A 7,500-nucleotide genomic window follows, 5' to 3' on the forward strand; every position below is an offset into this window, starting at 1 on the left:
CTGTGCACGCTACCGAGAAAGTACCGGTATGCGAACCGCCAGGCGACGGGCGCGCATCGCACGTTTAAGGAGACGCGGCCGGCCACACAGGCGACCACGACACTCCCACGTCTCCGAAGCGGGACAAACGCCGCGCGCTTCAGTATACGTAGCCGACCCTCAGCCAGACGTGGCCCGGGAACGGAATCCATGGACCGCAATGTGCGTTCGAAACGTCGATGTTCATGTGTCCTGCAGTTCACATGTCGACGCGCAATTTGCTGCGTTCTTCATCGACCCACGAGCCGAGTGATCCACCGTCCTGGGTGATCTTTTCCTTTTCAGTCTCCCACTGTCTCTTTCAAGACAGCAGCATTTGCGGGACTGAGGCGTCTGACGGCCCCTGTTCCACTATTTTTTTGTGTCCAACGGCCTCACAGCCGATGGGCGTCGTACGGCTCCACACCGGGGCGGACAGGCACTCGGGCGAACGTCATTCAAAACCGGCGCCAGGCGCCAGGTACCGCAGGCCAGCCGCTCCAGAGCTTCAGCGCTCGTACCACACAACAACAACAACACTTCCGCTAGTTTTGAGAGGCACGCGTGGTTCCGCACGCGGCGCACGGCCACTGCCGTACAGGTAGCGTGTTGCGCGACACGACACGACACGCACATCGAAAGACATGCAGTCTAGTCGGTAATGATCCTTCCGCAGGTTCACCTACGGAAACCTTGTTACGACTTTTACTTCCTCTAAATGATCAAGTTTGGTCATCTTTCCGGTAGCATCGGCAACGACAGAGTCGATGCCGCGTACCAGTCCGAAGACCTCACTAAATCATTCAATCGGTAGTAGCGACGGGCGGTGTGTACAAAGGGCAGGGACGTAATCAACGCGAGCTTATGACTCGCGCTTACTGGGAATTCCTCGTTCATGGGGAACAATTGCAAGCCCCAATCCCTAGCACGAAGGAGGTTCAGCGGGTTACCCCGACCTTTCGGCCTAGGAAGACACGCTGATTCCTTCAGTGTAGCGCGCGTGCGGCCCAGAACATCTAAGGGCATCACAGACCTGTTATTGCTCAATCTCGTGCGGCTAGAAGCCGCCTGTCCCTCTAAGAAGAAAAGTAATCGCTGACAGCACGAAGGATGTCACGCGACTAGTTAGCAGGCTAGAGTCTCGTTCGTTATCGGAATTAACCAGACAAATCGCTCCACCAACTAAGAACGGCCATGCACCACCACCCACCGAATCAAGAAAGAGCTATCAATCTGTCAATCCTTCCGGTGTCCGGGCCTGGTGAGGTTTCCCGTGTTGAGTCAAATTAAGCCGCAGGCTCCACTCCTGGTGGTGCCCTTCCGTCAATTCCTTTAAGTTTCAGCTTTGCAACCATACTTCCCCCGGAACCCAAAAGCTTTGGTTTCCCGGAGGCTGCCCGCCGAGTCATCGGAGGAACTGCGGCGGATCGCTGGCTGGCATCGTTTATGGTTAGAACTAGGGCGGTATCTGATCGCCTTCGAACCTCTAACTTTCGTTCTTGATTAATGAAAACATACTTGGCAAATGCTTTCGCTTCTGTTCGTCTTGCGACGATCCAAGAATTTCACCTCTAACGTCGCAATACGAATGCCCCCGCCTGTCCCTATTAATCATTACCTCGGGTTCCGAAAACCAACAAAATAGAACCGAGGTCCTATTCCATTATTCCATGCACACAGTATTCAGGCGGGCTTGCCTGCTTTAAGCACTCTAATTTGTTCAAAGTAAACGTGCCGGCCCACCGAGACACTCAACAAAGAGCACCCTGGTAGGATTTAAACGGGGTCCGCCTCGGGACGCGAAAGCACCCCTTCGGCTCGCCCCACCGGCAGGACGTCCCACGATACATGCCAGTTAAACACCGACGGGTGGTGAACCAACAGCGTGGGACACAAATCCAACTACGAGCTTTTTAACCGCAACAACTTTAATATACGCTATTGGAGCTGGAATTACCGCGGCTGCTGGCACCAGACTTGCCCTCCAATAGATACTCGTTAAAGGATTTAAAGTGTACTCATTCCGATTACGGGGCCTCGGATGAGTCCCGTATCGTTATTTTTCGTCACTACCTCCCCGTGCCGGGAGTGGGTAATTTGCGCGCCTGCTGCCTTCCTTGGATGTGGTAGCCGTTTCTCAGGCTCCCTCTCCGGAATCGAACCCTGATTCCCCGTTACCCGTTACAACCATGGTAGGCGCAGAACCTACCATCGACAGTTGATAAGGCAGACATTTGAAAGATGCGTCGCCGGTACGAGGACCGTGCGATCAGCCCAAAGTTATTCAGAGTCACCAAGGCAAACGGACCAGACAAGCCAATCCGATTGGTTTTGATCTAATAAAAGCGTCCCTTCCATCTCTGGTCGGGACTCTGTTTGCATGTATTAGCTCTAGAATTACCACAGTTATCCAAGTAACGTGGGTACGATCTAAGGAACCATAACTGATTTAATGAGCCATTCGCGGTTTCACCTTAATGCGGCTTGTACTGAGACATGCATGGCTTAATCTTTGAGACAAGCATATGACTACTGGCAGGATCAACCAGGGAGCTGCGTCAACTAGAGCTGAGCAGCCGGCCGCCCGGGAGTGTGTCCCGGGGGCCCGCGCGAACACGCAAGCGTCCGCTCAATTATTCTGCAAACAGGAGGAGGCCGAGCTCCCCTGCACGATACACCTCGAAACCCTCTCAGGTCCCGGCGGCGCGCAGCGCCGTCCTAGGTACTTGGTCGGTTTCGAGAGAGGCGCAATCGCCCGGAGTTAGGCGAGTAGACGGTTTTAGTGCGAACACCCTTGCTCCCAACTGAGCTTGCCGCTGCCGACAGAGGCCCGGGAGCGTGCTGTCGTGGCATTGCCGGCGGGAGACAACACGCGCCACCTATGGTGACCGGCAGCTCCAACGCCAGCGCCACACAAGGGCAAAGCCCCACTTGGGTGCAGAAGCGAACTCTCCCAGCACAGCGCACGCGCCAACACGTCCGCACAACTGCGATACAAACCACCTGCGAGAACCGCTGGGGCGACCGAGCAGCAGACGGCGTCGCGGCGCCGAGTGCCAGGCGGCGGCGCATCCTCAACGCACACAGTCCTCAATCAGACCAGCACACTGCAGATGTCCACCGCGCTTCGCACCGGGCTCGGCTGAACCAACTTTGGCCGCCAGGCGCCGCGTGCAGGGTGCGCCGCAGCGTAGCTGCGCCGCCTGCCGAGCCCGTCGGCTGGCGCTCCTGCCACTCGGCGCCCCCCACCAGCCGCCTGTTGCGCGTGCGCCCACGCAGCGCGCGGCCAACACGCCGGGCGGCCCCCCTTCACCGGCCGGGAACAGTCCCACCAAGCCACCGCCGCGTATCGCTTCATACCCACATGGGCCTAGTCACGTGTGTGGATGTGGCGGGTACCGCTGAAACAACCGGTTAATAGCTGTACCGATCGTCGCCATCACAGATTCACCTCCAGCGTGAACAACCGCTCAACAACGGATTTCCAGTTCATTTGCGTATCTTGGGCAGTAAACGTAGATGTCCACCTACATTTGCGAATTCAACAATTCTTGCATGCCAGGATGTCATGTGTCACGACACGCTACATCAGACCACATACACACTGCGACATGTGCAGAAGAGAACACGTGGAAGGTGGCCCGCGCACGTATGCGATGTCCCTTCCGCGATCCACTGTCAACCGGCATCTGCGGCATGTCCCAGATATGGAACGCGGTCCACCAGGGTAGCACTTTGTGTGAGGCAATACGACAAAGTCGGAATACACGCGTCACTACATCACACGGCTCACGCTGACCTGACCTGACTCACCGCACCACCACCCCCAGCGACCCAGGGTGACATACAATGCGTTCGTACGTTCCTCCCACACGCCTCTACGGCGTACCACAGTGCAACCTAGCTGTTATTGGGAGACGAGACAAGTAGCATCGAGCACAACATATGGAAATTGAGATTCGACACCGTTGGGCACAGCCAGCGTACGGTCACACGTATCACACTACTTCACTCTGTACGTAACTACCGATGATCGGTACAGCGTGTGGGTTACGCGTACGACATCAGCGGACAATGGACACAGACCATACCACGACGTACACTGAGGGCGTCGACATCTGAACGCAACTGAACAGCTGCGAGGCTCATTTAACACTCAAACGCCAGACCGACCAGCTTGAGAGGACGGAGACACAAAGAGAGGGGCAGAGGGGGGGGGGGGGGGCGATATAGTCCTATTGCAGTACAATTGACAGTGGATAGCGGGAATATGTGGAAAGTAAGCAACACTCGCAAGACATCTACATGAGGATAACAACGACACCAGAGATTCCGAGCAGTGAACTATGTTAGGCAAAGGGACAACGTGGGTTAGGTTAAGGGACAACGTGGGTTAGGTTAAGGGACAACGTGGGTTAGGTTAAGGGACAACGTGGGTTAGGTTAAGGGACAACGTGGGTTAGGTTAAGGGACAACGTGGGTTAGGTTAAGGGACAACGTGGGTTAGGTTAAGGGACAACGTGGGTTAGGTTAAGGGACAACGTGGGTTAGGTTAAGGGACAACGTGGGTTAGGTTAAGGGACAACGTGGGTTAGGTTAAGGGACAACGTGGGTTAGGTTAAGGGACAACGTGGGTTAGGTTAAGGGACAACGTGGGTTAGGTTAAGGGACAACGTGGGTTAGGTTAAGGGACAACGTGGGTTAGGTTAAGGGACAACGTGGGTTAGGTTAAGGGACAACGTGGGTTAGGTTAAGGGACAACGTGGGTTAGGTTAAGGGACAACGTGGGTTAGGTTAAGGGACAACGTGGGTTAGGTTAAGGGACAACGTGGGTTAGGTTAAGGGACAACGTGGGTTAGGTTAAGGGACAACGTGGGTTACGTTAAGGGACAACGTGGGTTACGTTAAGGGACAACGTGGGTTACGTTAAGGGACAACGTGGGTTACGTTAAGGGACAACGTGGGTTAGGTTAAGGGACAACGTGGGTTAGGTTAAGGGACAACGTGGGTTAGGTTAAGGGACAACGTGGGTTAGGTTAAGGGACAACGTGGGTTAGGTTAAGGGACAACGTGGGTTAGGTTAAGGGACAACGTGGGTTAGGTTAAGGGACAACGTGGGTTAGGTTAAGGGACAACGTGGGTTAGGTTAAGGGACAACGTGGGTTAGGTTAAGGGACAACGTGGGTTAGGTTAAGGGACAACGTGGGTTAGGTTAAGGGACAACGTGGGTTAGGTTAAGGGACAACGTGGGTTAGGTTAAGGGACAACGTGGGTTAGGTTAAGGGACAACGTGGGTTAGGTTAAGGGACAACGTGGGTTAGGTTAAGGGACAACGTGGGTTAGGTTAAGGGACAACGTGGGTTAGGTTAAGGGACAACGTGGGTTAGGTTAAGGGACAACGTGGGTTACGTTAAGGGACAACGTGGGTTACGTTAAGGGACAACGTGGGTTACGTTAAGGGACAACGTGGGTTACGTTAAGGGACAACGTGGGTTACGTTAAGGGACAACGTGGGTTAGGTTAAGGGACAACGTGGGTTAGGTTAAGGGACAACGTGGGTTAGGTTAAGGGACAACGTGGGTTAGGTTAAGGGACAACGTGGGTTAGGTTAAGGGACAACGTGGGTTAGGTTAAGGGACAACGTGGGTTAGGTTAAGGGACAACGTGGGTTAGGTTAAGGGACAAATTGAGTTAGGTTAAGGGACAAATTGAGTTAGGTTAAGGGACAAATTGAGTTAGGTTAAGGGACAAATTGAGTTAGGTTAAGGGACAAATTGAGTTAGGTTAAGGGACAAATTGAGTTAGGTTAAGGGACAAATTGAGTTAGGTTAAGGGACAAATTGAGTTAGGTTAAGGGACAAATTGAGTTAGGTTAAGGGACAAATTGAGTTAGGTTAAGGGACAAATTGAGTTAGGTTAAGGGACAAATTGAGTTAGGTTAAGGGACAAATTGAGTTAGGTTAAGGGACAAATTGAGTTAGGTTAAGGGACAAATTGAGTTAGGTTAAGGGACAAATTGAGTTAGGTTAAGGGATAATCTGGTACAACCACAGTTAGGTTAAGCGATAATCTGGTACAGCCACAGTTAGGTTAAGCGATAATCTGGTACAGCCACAGTTAGGTTAAGCGATAATCTGGTACAGCCACAGTTAGGTTAAGCGATAATCTGGTACAGCCACAGTTAGGTTAAGCGATAATCTGGTACAGCCACAGTTAGGTTAAGCGATAATCTGGTACAGCCACAGTTAGGTTAAGCGATAATCTGGTACAGCCACAGTTAGGTTAAGCGATAATCTGGTACAGCCACAGTTAGGTTAAGCGATAATCTGGTACAGCCACAGTTAGGTTAAGCGATAATCTGGTACAGCCACAGTTAGGTTAAGCGATAATCTGGTACAGCCACAGTTAGGTTAAGCGATAATCTGGTACAGCCACAGTTAGGTTAAGCGATAATCTGGTACAGCCACAGTTAGGTTAAGCGATAATCTGGTACAGCCACAGTTAGGTTAAGCGATAATCTGGTACAGCCACAGTTAGGTTAAGCGATAATCTGGTACAGCCACAGTTAGGTTAAGCGATAAAGTTGGTTAAATTCGGTATTGTGTGGGAAGGGGGCAGAGAGAGAGTGGGGGGGGGGGGTGGATAGTTGTGGCAGTACGCGGATGCCTGAGTCACCGTCAGATATGTCACGTCGGTTCGATGCTTGTAGCAAGAGGCTGGCGGGTCTGTGTCTCTCACTTCTGCAATTTTTCATGTGGTATAACACGAGGGCGGGGGGGTGATATTTGGTGCCCCTCTGTGTAGGATGTGTGTTGGTGGTGTTGGTTTATCTGAGCAATGGTAGTTGTCGGAGGAGTGGGGTATTGTGCTTTTATAGGTGGACCTACTGCTCTGGTTATCATAGTGTCGACGGTGCAATGTGGCAGAGAGGATGCACTCGACATTGTCGCATTCCAGATGTTTACGTATTGTGTGTCTCCGTTGCAGGCCGAGAGTGGTGCATGTTCGAGTGTGTGGCTGACGTGCGATTCACGTTGTGTGCCCAGTCTTACAGCACGTATAGGGACATTCGCATAAATCATCTATATGTGGCCTTGCATCATTTACTAAGCAGTGCCGTGAGACGACCGAACTATTAGGAAAGTACTGATGTACCGCATAATGTTTACCTTCCACCACACGGCGAGTATCGACTCTGCCCAGCGTTGCCACCGCAGGCAGCGGTCACCGTCACCATTGTGCGGCGGAACGGAACATCTATATCCTCAGAGGGGCACTCTTTGCCGCCGGGCGTCAGGTCTCGCGGCCTGCCGGCCAGCGCCCATGACGAACTTACTGCATGTATAGGGACAGCGGGAATTTGGCATACTTGATATAACTCTTCATGAGACGCAAGATATAGGGGTGGATTGCAACTTACGACTGCGAGAAAAGTCCGCCGTTCATCCGCCGGAGTTGCGATTTCGGCGGGGCACGTACGGT

At 52.8% G+C, this 7,500-nt stretch overlaps 2 non-coding genes across 2 annotated transcripts; both read right to left on the minus strand.

Annotated features, from left to right (window-relative positions):
* Window positions 1-153: 153 nt before the first annotated feature.
* Window positions 154-308, minus strand: LOC126322489 (5.8S ribosomal RNA). Its single transcript, XR_007559048.1, has one exon. It is a non-coding gene; the product is annotated as a 5.8S ribosomal RNA (ribosomal RNA).
* A 369-nt stretch (window positions 309-677) lies between these two features.
* Window positions 678-2,570, minus strand: LOC126322491 (small subunit ribosomal RNA). The gene has a single exon (XR_007559050.1). It is a non-coding gene; the product is annotated as a small subunit ribosomal RNA (ribosomal RNA).
* Between the last annotated feature and the right edge of the window lie 4,930 nt (window positions 2,571-7,500).

The sequence above is a fragment of the Schistocerca gregaria genome, unplaced genomic scaffold (assembly GCF_023897955.1).
Source record: "Schistocerca gregaria isolate iqSchGreg1 unplaced genomic scaffold, iqSchGreg1.2 ptg000817l, whole genome shotgun sequence".
NCBI classification, from domain to species: domain Eukaryota; kingdom Metazoa; phylum Arthropoda; class Insecta; order Orthoptera; family Acrididae; genus Schistocerca; species Schistocerca gregaria.